Genomic DNA, 21,274 nt, shown 5'->3' with positions numbered 1-21,274 from the left:
CTTTCCTTGAAGAGAGCGAAACTGTCATAGTGTCTAGGGAGGAGGCATGTCTAAGATAGCCTTGACCTTCTTGGGGTCGATCTCTATACCTCGTTTAGAAACTATGAAGCCTAGAAGCTTGCCAGATGTGACCCCAAAGACACATTTCTTGGGATTCAGCATGAGATGATATTTGGCTAACCTATCAAAGACTTTCTCCAGGTCAGCAAGATGATCCATGAAGGTATGAGACTTGACCAAGATATCATCCACATAATCCTCCAAAATGCTATGGATGAGATCATGAAAAATGGCTGTCATAGCTCTTTGATAGGTAGCCCCAGCATTCTTTAGGCCAAAAGGCATCATGTTGTAGCAAAAGGTTCCCCAAGGGGTAGTGAATGCTGTCTTATGCTGATCCTCTTCTGCAATCTTGATTTGATTATACCCAAAAAATCCATCCATGAGGGACAAAATTTCATGTCCAGCTGTAAGATCTACAATCATATCTATGTTGGGCAAGGGAAAATCATCTTTTGGACAAGCTTTGTTAAGATCTCTAAAATCAGTGCAAATTCTGATGTCACCGGAAGGTTTAGTGACAGGGACCATGTTGGAGATCCACTCTGAGTAGTCAATAGGTCGGATAACCTTAGCAGCTAACATTCTTTCTAATTCAGCTTTGACCAATAATGCCACCTTGGGGTGCATTTTTCTAAGCTTTTGTCTGACGGGCTTGATCTTTGGATCAACTGCAAGATGATGAACTACAAGCTTTGGATCAAGTCCTGGCATGTCCTAATATGACCATGCAAATCGGCCAATGTTCTCTCTTAAGACCTCAAAGAGGAGGTTAGCTTGGTCTTGTGATAGGGATGCAGCAATGTGAACAAGTCTGGGGATCTCTGAAGAACCAATGTTGACTTCTCGAGTATCCTCAATTAGAATAGAAGACACCTCTGGTTGATTATCTTGAGGAGGCAATGCTAAATCCTCATGTTCTTCTGGATTTTCTTGCTGAGGGGTTCTCTTCATTGCCTTAGCTAGTCTTAGATTCACCTTAGTTCCAGTTTTGGGTGTATCGGAACTAGGTTGGGGATTTTCTCCAAAATACCCCTTGGGATCTAGCTTGTAGATATAGGCAGAATCTGGCTTTGTCTTCTTGTGAGGAGTTTCAGCTCCCATGAATCTTAGAAGTGCCTCCTCTGATGTGAACTCATCGATGTGTATGACACTTGGTTGGTCCCAATCTATGAGTTGTGGATGGGCGAGTGGTAGGTCAATGAGGTGGATGGATAGTTCTTGGAGAACAGAGTCTCCGAGGGAGATTTGGTCTAGGATATCGTCGTAGGCTCTCTTTTCAACTTCCTCAGGAATGTCCTCGATTTCGACAAGGTTGCGATGAATGTTTAAAAAAGCGTGACCGTTCTCATTGGTGCCCCCAATTGTGGGTATGCCAAAGTCAAGACCTAACTTCGATTCCCACTTGTGTGCGTCGATGGGGCACTGCATGCATTTTTCTTCTGGTCCTAGACCACCACCTTGATAGTTCCATTTGTCAGTGATGAGCTTATGTTCTTGGGGATACTTTTGGCTAAAGTGATCAAGGCGTGCTTGATTTCTTTGAGGTGCATCCTTATGTAACCATTTGTTTATATCTGGAGTGAGCTCCTCATGAAGAGGGATTTTTGAGGATACAAAGGTTGTTGGGCCAAACTGTTTGTATCGAGGAGGCGGAACCTCCTTAACTTTGTGATTTGTCGGTCATCCATGAGCATGTGGATCAAGTGGGAGTGCCCCGACAGCAAATGCATCTGACAGACTATACTCTCCACAACCTTTGTTATTGATCTTCACGGTAGACAGCGTAGAGGCAAGGATGGTTTTTGGGTCATTATAAGTGTGGGATGAGCTGGCGATGGATGTGCCGATATCAATTCTAGAGCAATGGTTTGTATATGAAGCTTCAACCGCATTGCAGTAAGCAAAGGGTTCTGGATCGACATGGATGGTTACCTCAGTGCCTTGATGCGGAAATTTGATGCACTGATGGTAAGTGGATGGAACGGCTTTCATGGCATGAATCCATGGGCGACTGAGGAGGATGTTAAATGGTAGGTTTAGATCAATAACATGGCAGAGTGTCTCTTGGATGACTGGCCCAACCTTGATTGGCAGCAAAATAGTTCCTTCTGTGGTTCTTTCCAAGTTGTCATAAGCTTTGATGGTGATAACCTCACTGATGATATCTGCCTCAGTATACCCAGCTTGTTTTATGAATTTTAGGGTGCAAATATTCAAGGCTGATCCATTATCTATCATTACTCTTTTTACAGCAAAGTTGGATACCATGATGGCTATGCGAAGCGGAAGGGTGTGATCTAGCTCGACCACGGGTATGTCGGTGGGTTTGAACGATAGGGCACATGAGGATGAGAGGTGTCCAACAAGATTACGAAAATCAGTAGCATTGATATCAGAAGGGACACGAGATTCTATGAGAGCACTGTCAAGGATGTTCTTGTACACAGGACTAGTGCGAAGAAGGTCTAAAATGGAGATTTGGGCTGGCATGTTCCCAAGGTGTTCCAAGATATTGTACTTGCTTTTTGATGGAGCTGATGGTGTTGGTGTAACAAGTGGGCCTACGATGTTAAATTGCGCTCTTCGAGTGGTGACTGCACACTCATTGTTTGGTCCTTGGATATTGATAACATTGACGGAAGGCTCTTTCTCGGATATACAACCTATAAGGCTACCATAGTCTATATAGGATGAAGTGTGGTCATTGTTCTTCCCATGATGTTGGTTTGGCTGACGATTGTTGGTGTTGTTGTTGTTGGTTTGGATAGGTGCTTTTCCAAGATTTTGGTTGTGGTGTGGAGGAAAAGCATTTTGATAGATCTGTAAGCCTGCATCGGGAGAGGTTTGGGCACCAACAGTGATTTCCTTCCGATCAATGAGGTCCTACACATAGTCTTTCAGTTTCATGCATCTGAGGGTAGTGTGACCTTTTACCCTATGAAATTTGCAGTACTCATTATCTTTGTACCATGCAACTTTGGATTGGCTTGGGTCAATTTTTTGGGTAGGAGGAAATTTGATGAGGTTTTTTTTGACTAATTTCTCAAAAATGACATCCAATGGCTCACCAAGGGGTGTATAGTTTCTAGGTGTAGGTTGGAATCTAGGCTTTTGTCCTGCAGCTACATTGATGGCATTAGCTTGATTGCTAGACCCTTGGAAGTTGGGTCTTGGATTGTGGTTTTGATAGCTTTGGTTATTCTTTTGTTGGTAGTTGATAGCTTGTTGATTTTTTGGTTGATATGGTGGGTTGGACTGGTTGTGAGAAGGACCAACAATATTCACATGTCTGGTGTCAGTGACGCCATCTGTTGCAACGTGCTTGTTTTTGTTCCAATACCTAGACTTGTCATTGGAATGTGATTGATTTTGGTTGGCTTCCTTGCAAAGCTTGACCACACCATCTTTAATGAGTCCTTGCTCAAGGATCATTCCTTTCTCTTTGATATCTTTGTAGGTTTGCAAACAGTTCATGGTCATGTGGTGAGCCAAGCTAGGATGGGCATTATCAATAAACATTTTCACCACATGGCGTTCTGGCAAGGTGCAGGATATGCGGGTGGTAAGGGTTTGCCATCTTTGCAGGTATTCGACAAGGCTTTCTCCACCTTTTTGCTTGGTGTGGACAAGATCAACTATTGATAGCTCTGTTTCAACAAGATGGGCATATTGGGCTACAAATGCCTCAGATAATTCAGCAAAGTTTATAATTGTGCCATAGGGGATTCTATAAAACCATTCAAGAGCTGGTCCAGTTAAGCTTTTGGGAAAAAGGCGCAAGAGGAAGACATCATTGTATGCTACGTCCTGGCAGTGCATGTAAAATTCTTTGATATGTGTGACAGGGTCTCCTTTTCCTCTAAATTTGTCAAATTTGGGTACCTCAAAGTGTTTGGGAAATGGTGTCATGGTAATGGCTCTGTCAAATGGGTAAGGACACACATTCTCAAACTTGAATGTCTTCGGATCATTCCCTTCTTGGATGGCTTTAAGAGCTATCTTCATTTGCTCTCATTCTGAATTGATAGGTGATGGTTGGGGTGCCCCCAATGTAGGAGTGCCTTGAGGTAGATATGTGTTGGATGGGGCCACTGAATATGGATGGCTATGAGGGATTTGCTGATAGGGATTGTACATTGTTTGGGCAGCTGCATGGTGGATGACAGGTTGCTGAGGGGGAGGTGGCGCATATTGCTGCATGTGCTGCGAGGCTTGCTGTTGATATGGGATTTGAGGTTGGGATTGAGGAACATAAGCTGGCTGTGGGATAAATGGATTGCTTTGTGGAGGTAAGGTATAAGATGGTTGAGAGGCTTGGGGAAAGGATCAGGGGGCTTGTGGGGTTTGACCAATATATGTGGGTTGTGCCCCCATTTGGGATGGTATCTGCAAATAATTGGTGGTTGGCTGGGGTGGTGGATTACCTCCTAGAAGTGGCATTGAAAAGTAGTTGGTAATTTGAGGTAATGGATTAGTTGGTGGTGGAGGTGGTGGGAATTGAAAGCTTGGGAATGGAACTGATGGGGTTTGATAGCTTTGTGGTTGGATTTGGAAGCTTGGTAGAGTGGTGGCAGGGGCTTGGGTCACTTGGGAGTTTGGTAGAAAATTGGTAGTAGCTTGTGGGATTTGATAGCTTTGTGGAGTGAGGGTAGTAGCTTGTAGATTTGTGGCTAATGGTATTGAGCTCCCAAGACCTAATGGAAATGATGGGATTGTGCTTTAGGCTGCAGTGAACAAGCTGGGGGTGATGAAAGGTTGATTACTTGGCCCCATGGGTGGCATCCCTGTTGTATATTGCTGAGGTTGGCCAAAGATGCTAGCACTGATTTGGGAGATGGGTGGATTTGGAAGGCTGGGTTGGGGAGCAGCAGCAGCAATAGTGAAGGGGGTGAACGGTGAGCTGTTTTGGGTAAAGGGGGTTTGGAGCGGAGAGGTATGAACCAAGGATGGAGTGGTGGTGGATGGGTTGGCTTGCGACATGGAGATTTCAACTTGGGTGGATGATGGTATGTTTGGGTCTGTTGGATCATATGGATTGGCTGGAGGCTCTTCTTTTGGCATATATTGAGGATAATTTGGATCATAAGAGCCTATGGGTGGTGGTAGCTGCCCAAACAATGGGTGAGATGGATCTGATAATGGAGGGGGTCTTCTAAAGTCAAAGGCTCCTACATTTTCCCTTCGAAAATTAGCCATGATTGTCTCTTTGTTCTTGTCTATAATGGCATTTACCAATACTGCATTTCCTGGTTGGTTCATGAAAGCTTCAATGTCAGTACATGATGGCATAGCTTTCTCTGGGCTGAAAGATGGCTGAGTGCTCAAGGGGGGTGAGGTTGTTCGATCCAAATGATAGGGCTCCATTGTTTCTTTCTTCTTGGCTAAGCGAGTGACGGGTGGCATGAAAAATGCTCCTAGGGATGAGATGCAATAATGCTGATGGATGCAAAAGGGGGAAGGCTTCTCTATGCAAATGATTTCCTAGGTTAAGGAAAATCTATATGACAAAACCTAAGGAGGATTGGGTTGGAGATTCTAACTTCAAAGATATGTTGCCAAAGCATGAAAGGTCTGCTTTCCTATGTGCAAGCTTGGTGGTGATTGTGTCAACTTAAGGTTAGACTGATGATCCTTTAGGAAGAACACGAGATTGACCACTTGTGGATCCCAACCTTTAGCTCAAGGTGATGAGGGATAACAAGTGACAAAGCTGGATTACCCTAGACAAAGCTCTCTCAAAGGGATAACCTTGGTGAGATTGATGGATTTGGAAGATTTTAGGAGTGGCAAACTTTTGGCAAAAGTGACAACAATTTTGAAGGCTTGGATGTGAGGTTTTGATTGCTGGCTAGATGGTTTGATTCTAAATGAGATGGATGAGCTAATAATGCTTAAGGGGATAACCTAAGATGGCTGGCTTTTCTACAAAGATGACTCTAAAGTGAAGCTCATCCAAGAAGATGTGGAGAAACAAGGGTGTCTAATCATAGAAATCATGCCTAGTTGGTAAGGCATAAGCAGGATTAACTCCTGGATGTTGGCTAAATTTGATGGTGCGCTCTAACCAGGCCTCTTGAAGTGCTTCGTTGGTAGCTTTGTCCTCTACTTTGTGGAGTTTGGAAATTCGTGGGCTTGGTGTTATTTCTTTTCTTTTGGCTAAAAGTTCTTGGTATGCTAGAGATGGTTTGAGTTTAACTTTGTGGAACTTCTCTTTGGGTTTGGGTTGCTCTGACATCAATTTTTGAATCTTCTTGGCTTTGAGAGATCTTGGTTGTTTTGCTTCAACTCGTTCAACTTCTGGAATAGGCAGTGACTACGCTAAGTATTCCCTAAGCTAGGATTGACCAAGTTTGGCAAACATTCATTCAACAAATAAAAGATCAAGCAATAGATAGAAACAACCAGATAGAAGTTTTTGATTCTCAGAAAGTGATACTTGCGCCAAGGAGTGTGTATGTTCTACAAATGTTTTGATCAGTCACCTCAAACACATTAACATCCTAGATGGTTGTCTACAAGGTTGACAGTTGGTTTAGCTAAGGAGTCCTCGATATACCCAAGGTACGTGAGGTCCAAATCCGTAGATGAGACCAAACAGATGTCACACAGCCAAGAGGAGCGGTAACCCACTTCTCCTCTTTCACTTCTCAAGGGTATAAAGTTCCTTGAGGCTTAGCTCGAGTGACAAAATCTTGATCCCAAGAGAGGTGTCTTTCGATTCACCTCCCAATTCTTATACTCCGCCAGAACGCTGGAGTTGAGGTCGTCCAAGGGGTGATGAAATCCCCAAGCAGGCCTCCTAAAAAGAAACAAGGTTTTGGATCCTAATCTTATGCACCCAAGATGGCCTCGAAAGACGACAAGGGGAGAGAAGACTTGGATGACCTTGGGCTAAAAAACACGCTTGTTCTTTTACCAACTGACTCTTATGTGTGCTAATCTAGACTTTGCAAGCACTCATGTTTAAGAGACAATGTTCAATTCCAACTTGAAGCGCCAACAAAAGTAAATCGATCGAAGAATGCAAACAATAAGAAGAGTTAGGGTCAACAAAAGCAAACTCGTGCACCCAGAGGCCCTCCACGTCAAGTATCGATTAATTTTCTTTAAGGCATTCAAGATTGAGTGTGAGTTTGTTTTAAGCCCAAAACAAAAGTGTGTGAGATTCGATTTCAAGCGCGCGCCCGGAGGCTCTCCACGTCAGTTGTTGTTCAATTTTAGTGCCCAAAATTGAAGTGTGATCGATTTAATCTAGAGTTTTGATCATTTAAGAATTTTGATAAAGTTAAAGCAAACATTCAAAGACCAAGTGAGTGAGTTAGATTGTGGAACATTTAACACCTTTTTCAAGTAGACCCATCCCCATAAATGGCGCTGAGATTGCAACCAATGGTTAATATTTGATGGGTGATTAGAAAAGAGGTGAGTCCAAGGAACTACTCAAATTGATTTTTGCAAATTTGTATTTTAACTTAACAAGATTTCTTAAATGTCCAAAAATCAAACTTTACCTAGATTGCATGTGGAAAAGAGATTTGTTTTGTTCAATTTTTAGAAGCTCCAAATGAAGTGTTTGATATTGCAATGGTTAATTGATCCTTAAAATTCAAGATTGGATTTTTTGTTTTAATCATGCATTCAAGGAAAATTTTATTTTAATCCATGGCATTCAAGAGTGATTTTAGCAACATGCATTCAAAGAAAAGTGGTTAAACATTCAAGTGTTTTCTTTTGAGCATTCAAGATTGAGATTTTGTGTGTTGTTTTAAGAACTTTGAAGTGCTTTGTTTTAACCTTAGATCATTCAAGATTGTTTTGGACTCAAAAGTGAAAATGACTCTTTGGACTTTGGTTTTCATTCAAGATTTTGTGTTCTAATTTTCATATTTTAAACCCAAAAATGATATTCCTAGATTGTTTTGATGCATGAAAATCTTAAGAAACATTCAAGATTTTGCAATAAGACATTTGTTTGGAACAAATAACAAAGCTTTTAGGACAATTTTTGGCAACCATTTAGGACTCTTAGTTTTCATGAGATTTTTTAAAAGAACTTTAGTGTGCACTTAGTGTTGATTTTGAACCTTTTGAAATAGAAACTTGAAGTTCTTTTTAAATTCCCAAAAATGAAGTGTTCCTAATTTTGCATGAATGCATATAAAACCTTGATGTTGCAAGGATGCAAATGATTAGATTGGTTTAGTTTCACTTGTTAAAAGATTTTTTCTTTCTTGCAAATTTTAATTTTTTCAATGGATTTAAGTATGATTTGGGGGTTCATTTTAAGCACTAAAAAGAAGTGTGTATGATTTTGCTTCCTTAAAAAAAAATGGCCAAGATCTCCCACAAGAAGAAGAAGAAGAAGTAGATGGAATAATAAGAATATAGACAAGAAGAGGAAGAAGAATTTCAAGTTCTTTGTCCACCTATAAGCTTGAAAAATCTGCAAACACTATGAGATAGATTATGAGTTCCTTTGTCTTCTTCATGCTCATGTGAACCTACAAAACCAATTTATAAAATCCTACCAATCACAAAAACAAGAAAAATTAGCCAAAATCAGCAAATAACATACAAAACTTGACTAAAAAAGCTAATGAAGATGAACCATGCGAGGTCCCATCGGGCGTGCCAAAATGTATGTGAGCAATGTTAGTATGCTAATAGAAACCAAATTTAAATAAAGCTTCTACAAACTAAACAAAATTCATAAACTTCAAGATAGACTAAGATGAGCTCTCAATTGAGAATATGAGCCATTAATGGACTCTCTCAATAAGAAGCTCTCTTGTTGAGTGGCTTTGTCTAAATAGATAGGATGTATGCTCAAGCTTATCCTTCAAAAATGGCTTCAAATGGAGTTGGAATTTGGGTGTGAGTGTATGGTTTTGATGTAAAATGGCTTCTTAAAATGGCATTATGACTTTACTTCATGGATTGTGTTATTTTGTAAAGGGGAAGTATCCAATTTATAGGCAAGAGGCTTGAGGGATTGAGGGCTAAGATGCAAGGATGAAAAAAAGCTTATGGAAGGCTCAGATTGCATGAGAGGAGAGCACATGGATTGTGCTTCCTTATAGCCAATCAAGGAGTGACACATGTCACATGGTGAGAGGATGGAGGAAAGGGCAAGGATGAGTCAACAAAGGAGGCTCAAGAGATAAAATCTTCATAAAGACCCTCATAATGACTTGTAAGAGCAATAAAAGGGCTTGTAAGAGTCATTTATGACCTAGTGGACTTCATAAAGTTTTATGGTTGAGATATTTTGAGGGTGATGAGAGAAAATTCGACTTGGACTTGATTAGGAAGGTTTTAAGCTTGTTTAGGCTTGTGCAAATGATTAGAGGATGGATTAGGATGGTTTAGGATTAGCTTAGGGATAGGCAAGTGGATGGCATTTAATGAGGGTGGGTGAAGGAGGAGATATTTGTTAACTTTGGCTTGGGTTAGGAAGTTTTAACCCATGTTTAGGGAATGTGACAAGGTTAGGAGGGGATTAGGATTAGGTTTAAAGACATCTTCTAGAAGAGTCTAGACTTTGGATGAGGATAAAGACTTTCTAGAATAGTCTAGAATTTCCTAGGATGAGGATGAAGACTTTCTAGAAGAGTCTAGAACTTCTTAGGATGAGGATAAATTAGATTTTTAGGAAATAAATAAAGTTTTATTTATTTCAAGGGTTTGGGTTGAGGAGATATTTATTAAAACTTTTTTAATAAACATGAGGATTAATATTTAATCTTAATTAAATATTTTGAGTTGGGATTAGGGGTAGGAAATGATGGGATTAGCCTTTAATCAAAATTAAAGAAGGATTAGAAGATTTTGGAAGAGGTTATTGGTCATAAGGAAATTGGCCAAGTTTTTGGGCAAAAAATAAATTTTTTATTTATTTTAGGATTTTTGTCAATTTATTAATTAAATAATTAATAAATAAGGAAATAATGTTTAAATAAGATTTAAACATTTTTGGGAGGGATTCCTTAATTAAATATTTTTAATTAAGATAAAGGGATTTAATGGCATAAAAATTAATTAATTAATTAAATAATTAATTAATAAATAAATGATGATGTCATCAGGACTTTTTCAGAAAATAAAAATACTTTATTTTCTAAAAGTTTTTAGGTGTCTACACTCACAACCCTTAAGGACATATTATAATCATTTATATGGGTTGAAAGGGGTCATAGGAGAAGCTATGACCCCCTTTCGACACATTTTGTTACAACCTATGTCTCTAGGGATCCTAAGATGCCTAGGGACATATTATAATTATTTATATGAGTCGAAAGTGGTCATAGGTTCTTTTGACACATTTCATGACAACATATATTTCTAGGGGTCATAGGATGCCTAGAGACATATTAGAATTATTTATATAGGTGGAAAGGGGTCATAAGATAACCTATGACCCCTTTTGACACATTTTATTATAACATATGTCTCTAGCCTAGGGACATATTATAATTATTTATATGGGCCGAAAGAGGTAAAAGGATAACCTATGAACACTTTTGACACATTTTATTGTAACATATGTCTCTAGGGATCCTAGGACCCCTAGGGACATATTATAATCACTTATATGGGTCAAAAAGGGTCATAGGATAATCTATAATCCCTTTCGACACATTTTATTATAACATGTGTCTTTAAGGGTACTAGGACCCCTAGAGATATATTATGATTGTTTGTATGGTTCGAAAGGGGTCATAGGATAACCTACGACTCCTTTCAACATATTTCATTATAGCATATGGCTCTAGGGTTCTTAGGCTCCCTAGGGACATATTATAATAATTTATGGGTCGAAAAGGGTCATAGGATAATCTATGATCCCTTTCGACACATTTCATTACAACATATGTCTCTAAGGGTCCTAGGACCCCTAGGGACATATTATGATTGTTTATATGGTTTGAAAGGGGTCATAGGATAACCTATGACTCCTTTCAACATATTTCATTATAACATATGTCTCTAGGGGTCTTGGGCTCCCTTAGGACATATTATAATCATTTATATGGGTCAAAAGGTGTCATAGGATAACCTATGACCCCTTTTGACACATTTCATGACAACATATGTCTCTAGGTGTCCAAGGACCCCTAGGGACATATTATAATCATTTAGATGGGTCAAAAGGGGTAATAGGTTACAAGAGGTCTTAAGACTATATACCCTAAGAACATACATTATGTATTTGAATGGGATCATAAAATTTTCTATGACTACTTTTGACCCATTAAATAAGAAAATGCATTCTTAGGGGTCTTAGGAATATATATTATGTGTTTGAATGAGTTGAAAGAGGAAATAGATTACCTTATGACCCCTAAGAACATTTAATATCATCGAATGGGTCAAAAGGGTTCATAGGGTATTCTAAGGCCCATTTTGAGTCATTAGATCACATAATAAATGTGGTTATGGGTCCTAGGACCCATAAGCACACATATTATGATTAAATGGGTCAAAGTGTGCTAAAGTGTATCCTATAACCCCTTTTGATCCTTTGGAACCATTATATGTATGGTTAAGGGTTCTAAAGCCTTTAAAAAACATATTAAGTATGCTAAAAAAAGATTAAACTACTTTTTAAAAATTTAAAAAACTAAATTATTATTATTTTTTAAATGGGTATCTTATTTGAGAATGGTATCCAATTTGGGAATGAATACCTGATACTATCAGGTACCCAATTGGCTTGGTTTTGCTCTGGATGCCAACCCTCCATGGTCAACACCAAAAATGTCTCAAAAACATTTTTTTGTTCTATTTTTGTGTGCTTCTAACTTTGACAATGTAGCTAACAACTTTTTCAGCATCCAAATTTGATGAAATGAAAAGGATTTCTTGAGAACGTTCTTAGGATTTCCATCGATATTATATTTGTCAAATTATGAGTTAAGTAGGTAATTATTACTTATTTTCTAATGGAGTTAGCTATAAAGTGTTGATTGACATACTGATTGAAAAATAGCTATAACTTTTAAATCAAATAAGATTTTGAAATCCAAAAGACATGTCACATTCTATGCTTTGACTAGTATAAGGGAAAAAAAAAATCTAATTTTGAATTTTTTTTGAACAAGTTAAGGTGGTCAAACACAGGTGTTTTTTAATTTTGAAAATAGTCTAGTAGAAAATTCATAATTATTTAATTATTTGAAATAAAAATACAGAAAATATGCATCACATCTAAGCATTAGTATACATTTTATATCTATAATTATATTTAAAAATATTATCATTTGATTTTGATTATGGTGGTCAAACATACACCTTTTTATTTTTGCCCTGAAATTTTTGTAGTACTACATTAAAATCCAAAATTTTGACCAATCAAATAATTTTTTCTCCAAATAAGGCCTAGTAGTTTAGAAACTACATTTAGTTTCTTAGAGATTATTTTCTTACAACTTTTTAATATAAAGTCTATAACCACTTTAAAATTGTGTCAAGTTGACATAACTCTAATTTGTTGATTTTTCACTACCACTTAAAGCCATAGTTTGGTTGACCATGATCCTACACATACCCATAATGACCTAGTAAACTCCATAGGTCTCCTCAAGTCAAACATCTATTCTAAATATTTATGTGTGTATCATAAGGCTCCTTATGTGGTGTTGAGTAATATAATACTCCTCATCACCTAATGAAACCTAGTAAGCCATATTAAGACACATTATGACCCATTATGTAAGCTATAACACACTTAATGATCTAGTAGACTCATTAGGTCCCCTTAACTCAAACATGTGTCTTAATTACCTATATGTATACCATAAGGGGTCCCTATGAGGCATTGAGTAATATAAGACTCATTATTACCTAATTCAACCTATTATGCCCTATTAAGACACATTAGTAGCCATTATATAAGCTATAACACACATAACGACCTAGTAGACTCACTAGGTCCCCTTAAGTCAAACATGTATCCTAATTATGTATGAGTTTTATATTACTCAATTCCACATAAGAACCCATTTATGGTACACTTCTATGTACATATATGGTATTTAGCATACATGTTTGACTTAAGGGGACCTAGGGAGTCTACTAGGTCATTATGTGTGTTATAGCTGACATAATAGGTTCTAATACATCTTAATAGGGCATTATAGGTTTTATTAGGTAATAAGGAGTCTTACAATACTCAATGTCACATAGGGACCCCTTATGGTACACATATATGTAATTAGGATATATGTTTGACTTAAGTGGACCTAGTGAATCTACTAGGCTTTTGTGTGTGTTACATATTACATAATGGGTCCTAATGTATCTTAATAGGGTGTAATAGGTTTTATTGGGTAATAATGAGTCTAGCATTTCTCAACTTCACATAGGGAGCCCTTATGGTAAACATATCAGTAATTAAGATAAATGTTTAAGGTGACCTAATGAGTCTACTAGATCATTTTGTGTGTTATATAGCTTACAGAATAAGTCTTGATTCCTCTCAATACAGTGTCATAGGTTTCATTAGGTAACAAGGAGTCTTATATTACTCAGCACAATATAGGGACCCCTTATGGTACACATATAGGTAATTAGGATACATGTTTCACATCAGGGGATGTTGTGAGTCTACTAGGTCATTATATATGTTATATCTTACATAATGGGTCCTAATATATCTTAATAGGGTGTAATAGGTTTTATTAGATAATAAAAAGTATTATACTACTTAATTCCACATAGGGATTCCTTATGGTACATATATAGGTAATTAGAATACATGTGTGTTTTATGGGGACCTAGTGAGTATTCTATGTTATTATGTGTGCCATAACTTACATAATATGTCCTAATGCCTCTTAATAGGGCCTAATAGGTTTCATTAGGTAATAAGGAGTCTTATATTTCTCAACTCCACATAGGGACCCCTTATGGTACACTTCTAGGTACGCATAGGGAAATTCAGATACATGTTTGACTTAAGGGGACCTAGTGACTCTACTAGGTCATTATGTGTGCTTAAGCTTACATAATAGGTCCTAATGCCTTTTAATAAGGAATAATAGGTTTCATTAGGTAATATTAAGTCTTATTTTACTCACCACCACATAGGGACCCCTTATGGGGCACATATAAGTAATTACAATACATGTTTCACTTAAGGGGACCTAGGTAGCCTACTAGGTCTATATTTGTACCATTTACGTCTTCAAATAAAATATTTTCTATGGTAGCATCATGAATAGCACATAGAAGAGTAGCACCCAATACTTTGGCAACTCTGGTCATATGAAATGGATTCAAATTCCAGTTATGTAAAACTTGAAAAAAGAGGATAAATTAGAATATACATGCTATGTCAAAACTAGACACAAAAAACCAACTAGACTAACCTAATGGATAGATCAAGAATATGAAAAATAAAACAATAATCAAAGAAGATAATTCAATAACATTATAAGGTTGTAACTGTAAAAATCAAGCAAGTTAAAATTGGTGTAACATAAATCCTATTAGACCAAAAGCACCATGAAGAGAAATGAAATCCATAGACCACCTAATTGACACCACTAAGTAAATCCTCCTTGTGCTTCAGGGCCCTATAATAGAAGTAAAGAATGTGTCAAACTATTAATAGGCTTAGAAACTGCAGCAATTAAAAAATTACAACCTTCCAAATAGGAATTGGTCAATCCATTATAATATCACAAAGTCATAAAAGTTGTGCTTGTGAACCATCCGCCTATGAAATGGGTCCTAATTTTTCTTAATAGGGCATACTAGATTTTATTAGGTACTAATGAGTCTTATGTTAGGTTTCATGTTTTCCTCTTATATGTGTATGTTCATTTTGTGTTTAGGACTTGTATACAAGCATGTTAATTTCATGTTTTCCTCTTATATGTGTATGTTCATTTCATGTTTAAGACTTATATGCATGTATGCTCATTTCATGTTTAGGACTTATACACATGCACATACATGTACGCATGTTCATTTCATTTTTTTCCTCTTATATGTATATTTTCATTTCATGTTTAGGACTTATATATGTATACATATTAATTTCATGTTTTCCTCTTATATGTGTATATTTATTTCATGTTTAAGACTTATATACATACATGTTAATTTCATTTTTAAGACTTATATGTGTGTGTTCATTTACTATTTGAATATTTAAATGATATATGTGTACATGTTCATTTAATACAAATGATAGCTACATGCATATGTTCATTAAATGATAGATACAAATCTCTAATTTCATTAATCATGCAAGTTATAACATGTCGAATTGCATAAACACTAGACCAAATGAAATACACACACACACACACACACACACACACACAAAACATGTGCATACATATCAACTATAGAAGGCCAATGTCCAAAATGTATCTAAATACATCTGTATGTATCAACAAGTGCAACTGTCTACAAGTATTGTGCTAAATGTATCAAAAAGTATCATCAATATGAACAAGAAATGTATCGACAAATGTGAACAAGAACTACAAAAATCTAAAGATATCTCTAGCTGTACAGATTAACTCATGCGGGCCTAACCACCTACTTAATCACCCAGTGATGCACCTACTGCAACACTTTGCATAAATCATATATTTCAATCCATTAGATATGTACATTCAAGAATGTTTTAAAAAAGAGTCCAATATAAATACTTTCATTGAAAATAAATTTTGAATTTACAAATTAAGTTCAAATTAACTTACTTGTGTATCCTAATCTATAGGATCAATACATCTCATGTCACCCTCACCTAATGGTGCACCTGTTGCAAGGATATGTAAATTATATGAAAATATATTAGATTATAGATAAGACTTGAGTCCATACAATACATTTTGATTCAAAATATTCCAAATTTACAAATTAAATGAATTGACCTACTTATGTATCTTGATCAATAGGATTACCATATGCCTATAAATCTCCATATGCAAATGATGTGATCATAGAATAACCCATTTTAACACTATGTATGTATGTATGTATGTATGTATGTATGTATGTATATGTATGTATGTATGTATGTATGTATATGTATGTATGTATGTATATGTATGTATATATACATATATATATACATATATGTATATATACACACACATATATGTATATACACACATAAATATATATATATATATATATATATATACACACACACACACATATATACATATGTATATATGTATATATAAAGTATTTAACATAAAAAAATACTAATCCATTTCTAGTTTGATACCTAGAGTGAATGTCCAATCTCAGATAACTTAGAAGAGTGTATGGAGAATGCATCAGGATCAATGGCCTCATCCACAAGAAGAGATGAGAATCTAGTTTTGAATTGGGATGGCATAGCTATTTGTTGAAGGTAACGAGGTGTAGAGTGTATTGTAGGAGGTGTGGACTGTACTAGAGGCAGTGTGGATTATACTACAAGAGGTGTCTTCTTTGGAGGAGGTCTCAGAGCTGCAAGATGAATCAAAATGTCCTCTTGTTTAGAACCACTAGCCCATGCATGTCCATGTGGCTGGTTATTGCCACTTGAGGATCTCCTAACCACTTCTCTAATGAAGTTAGGAAAATAAAATCGATTGATTCTATGGAACATACTAAAAGTCTGATATGCCTCAAGTTGATCTCTAACTGGAACAATGTCCATCATGTGCAAATGACCCTCGAATAGTTGTGGTGTCTCATCCATTATAGGAAGATCATAACGCATGTATGGATCATAAAGTGTATTTGATGGACCAATGGTTGGAGTGGTTTATAATCATATCATATAACTACCAATGTGATTAGATGACAACTCATAAATATGAGTCACAATGGACGTAATGTTAGAGTACAACTCGATACAAGCATCCTCAACTACATAATCTCTTACTCATGTTCATGCCTCCAAGCCTTTTAGAAGAAGAAAAAGGTTTTGACCCACAAAATCCCTCTTATTAGGGGGTTGTAGTAGGCTAGGTGAGCTAAAATTATACCCAAATAAACCCTTCCCCAACCTACATGACTCAGATAGTTAGTATAGTCCACATCATAACCCAAATAAAATTTTGCATACAACTATTTGCAGAAATAAAGGGGTACCTCATCCTTTTGCAGCCACATATGATGTGCCCCCAACCATATAGGATATATGAATGAGGAACAAGGGGATCCTAACACTTTATCACTGTATAGGCTCTCACTACACACATGTGTAAGTAATCAGAAAATAGTGTGTTCTTAACCATATGTGTTGAAACATATGTATCTACAGTGTTAAATCTCATTGATCAAGTGAATTTGTGTGAGATAACATGCAATTATATGTCTCAATGGATGGATCATCATAAGGTTTGTATAATTAAATCTTCTAAATCATACTCAAAATCTCAATCTTGGTATAATACAGTTCTCCCTATTAAGGAGGACAACAAAATTTTTCCATGTTCACTCTAATTTATCTCGAGTGTCATGCATTGTCCTAATAACACCCTCTCTATGGGTCCTTGTACTCATGAGAGTACGGTACTGAGATGAAGTGGATGATGCTCGACCATTATGTGATGATTAACCACTAGCAACTCCTATAGTAGGCTTTGAACCACTAGATGTCATGATATATATGTATGATGAAATACAAATGCAAATATAAATAAACATTGCAAGTGTGCACATGTGAATAGATATAAAATTAGCATTTAGTTAAATTGTTCAATCTAATACATGCACGTATATATGTGTGTGTCTGTGTGCACATATACATAAATTTGTAAATTATATCCTTCAAACTACATGTATAGAAAAAAAAATCTCTAAAATCAAACATAATTTATAACTTTAAAACATTAGAAGTTCTTGAATTTAACATGATTAAATTAAATGTACAAATATCCACTTAATACACATGAAAATTTAAAATCATATTATTTTACATTTACATGCTTAAAATCTAGATAAAATCAAAATGTTAAAGTTGTTGGAAATAATCAAGACTAACAAGGTTACTGAGAGGGGAGGGGTGAATCAGTAACTCTAAAACTTTAACTCAATTCTGCATAATAATATTTTTACCATTCATCCATTTAAACTACTGTATGCATGAAAAGATAAACATTTGTAACACATGAACACACAGATTTGGTGACCCAGAAACCTTCCAATTAGAAAGTAAAACTGGGGTGGGGATGATACCCACAAAACTTCAATACTGCAGTATAAAGTTGGTCGGTTAAGGCTTACAATGATCACTTCTAATGATCTGCCCTGTTAGGAGCAAGTAGGATTGCTAGATCCACCTTGTTAAAGGATTTACAAACATACAATGAAGTATGCACTCTGTTAGGAGATTTACAAAAGACTTTTAAGTCTACCTTGTTAAAGGATTTAGCAAACTCATTCACCTATTAGGATGAAGCAGTGGATCTGATTACAACTGATTTGTGGTCAGATCCTTTGTGCTCTGATCACCTAATGTGATGAATATATCCTTTCTGCATCAATGTTGACCTTGTTGTATTCCTCTGTTCTGCTAGTGATTCGCTTTCCTTCTTCTCAAATTATTGCTACACATCATAATCAACTACTCTTAACATCTCATCATTTCACATGATATATACCAATCCAATATTTACACTAGCAAGGTCGGCCAAATACAAGTGAACAAGTATTACTGAGTCGGCCAGGTGGTAGAAAACTCGGGTTCCACAAACTGACTCGGTGACCTTCTGATACTCGGCATCCACTACAATACACTGCATTGTCATGCACTCGGTAAGAGTAGAGGCACAGTCCATACTAATCATTCTAAGTAGCTTGGAACTCGGTAACCATTGGTGACTTGGTGAATATTGTGTCACTCGATAAAAACTAAATCCATTGATAACCTTCTTCATTTGGTAAATACTGATTCCTTCATTTACCTTAATTATTCGGTAGTCACTGATTCCTTCATTTACCTTGGTCACTCGATAAACACTAATTTCTTTGTTTACCTTGATCACTCGATAAACACTAAGTTCTTTGTTTACCTTGATCACTCGATAAACACTAAGTTCTTTTGATGACTCAGTGAGCACTGACTGCTTGGGGAACATTGTTCTTCTCGGTAACCACTAACTGCTTGGAGAACATTGTTCTGCTCGGTAACCACTGTGAACTTGGTAAATATTGCTGAACTGCCCATATGCTCAATTTCCAAATGAATGCTCGGTATCAACTGTTTACCTGTGGAGTTTATAAGGTAACTGTTGAATGCTCGGTGTGAACTGTAGACTAGGTGATGAACTCAGTAAGCATTCAGAATCGAATAAGTGTTGTCACTGATGACAAATATATCATAATTCCAACAATCTCCCCCTTTGGCATTAGTGACAAAAACACTTATGAGTCAAAACTTATATACAATATTTGACATACTGACAACTGATTCTGCTGAATATACATGGCTTCCTTACATATGACTCCCCCATACAATATACACAAGGTATTTACCTGAGTTATATGACTTTTATTTACAGTATCTCTTTGTTCGTTTTGTACATTTATCTTACCAATAACTCTTTCTGAGTATCTCTTTCTCCCCCTTTTTGACAATAATGCCAAAAAAAATTTAAAAAATGTATTTACATAAAAACACCAAAATGTGAGATAAACTCTAAATGTACCTAAAGAATGAGTTGTAGAGTCTTGTCCCAATTCTCTTTCAGGATTTTGCATGTGGATAGAGCTATTTGAACTTCTACAGAGAGTTCAATCACATGGTCTGCAACGGAGAAATTGTTGTCATGGATCAATGTTTTTGAATGGGCAATGTGCTTTTGCATTGTGTCCATGATGGGAAGGATCATATTTTGAATATCTAACAATGTAGATCGGATCCTTGACTCTTCTCTCAACAATTCTGCTTGTTTTTCTGAACAAAAATTTGATTCTGAGGTGATGAGATGAGGTTGAACTGGGGTCAAGCTTCAGGTTTTGTGCGCTTGTCTTTAGATCCTCATCTATCTTATTCAATTTCTCTCTTATTTCCTTAGTATACTCGGTAACATCACAAAACTTAGCAAAAAGAGATATTACATTATTAAAATAATTTTCAATGTTGGCCAAAACTGTGGTTAATTCAACCTGTTTTATTGCTATATGCTGAGCAATGTGCTCAAGCACCTTATTATCAAATTTCTTCTCTGCCTTCTCTATCAACTTTTCTTGACCGAAGGTGTCCTCATTGAATTTATTGACTGCCTCTTCTAATTGTAGCAAAATGTGTTGAGAAGTATCAACATCAACACCTATAGCCTCAGTAATTATATTTTTCGCTTCATCAATAATTCTAAATTCTCTATCTCTCTCATTCCTTAGTTGTTTTTGCTTTGCCTTCAGTTCAATGCGATGGCTGAGCAGTCTTAGTTCATCAACTGAAGCAATATCCGTATCTATCTTTGGAATGACAATTTTAGTATCCAAGTCTACATCCTCATCAATTGCCTTGCTTGTAAACAGAATTTTTAATGGAGTCTTTGGTTTTTCTGCTATACTAACATCTTTGCCTTTTGAAATAGAGACAATGGTTGATGAGGTTGGACTGGCTGTCAAAACTGGAATAGGACCAACTAAAGGAAGACTGAGAGAGGGGCTAAATGTATCCAAAATTGATATACTTCCCAGAATTGATGTACATACTGGAATATTTACAATTGAAGAGCTCACTGGTGCAAAAATTGGTGCTAATGTAGCTGAAATTGACAAAATTGGAGAGCAAACTAGAAAACTTACTGTACATACTGCAGGAGTAATAGATACTTCTGATGTGGTGACTACTGCAGTGGATGACTCGATAACCAAAGAAGTTGCCTGCAGCTCGGTAGATGAAGTGGAGGTATGCAGCTCGGTAGATGAAGTGGTAGACACTTCCATTGATGATACCTGGAGTTGAGATGTGGCAGGTGCAGATGATATATCTGATGTAGTTGTGACCAAACCTGCCGAAGCTGACTCCAACCTTGACGATATCACAGTTTTAGGTGGAGAGTGAGGAAGGGATGCAATAACTATTGTTGCAATTTTCACAGGGTCATCCTCTTCCTTATCTGCCTCTTCAGCTTCTTCCTCCTTATCTTCCATCAGTGCATGCAGCTCTCCTGGTGAGACTGTGATGGATGGAGTGCTAAGCTCATCATCACTGTCATTGTCATCATCTTTGATTTCTACT

The sequence above is a fragment of the Cupressus sempervirens genome, chromosome 3 (genome assembly GCF_028749045.1).
Source record: "Cupressus sempervirens isolate cs-2001-9-10 chromosome 3, ASM2874904v1, whole genome shotgun sequence".
In the NCBI taxonomy this organism is placed as follows: domain Eukaryota; kingdom Viridiplantae; phylum Streptophyta; class Pinopsida; order Cupressales; family Cupressaceae; genus Cupressus; species Cupressus sempervirens.
Note: the sequence above shows the minus strand (reverse complement) of the source record.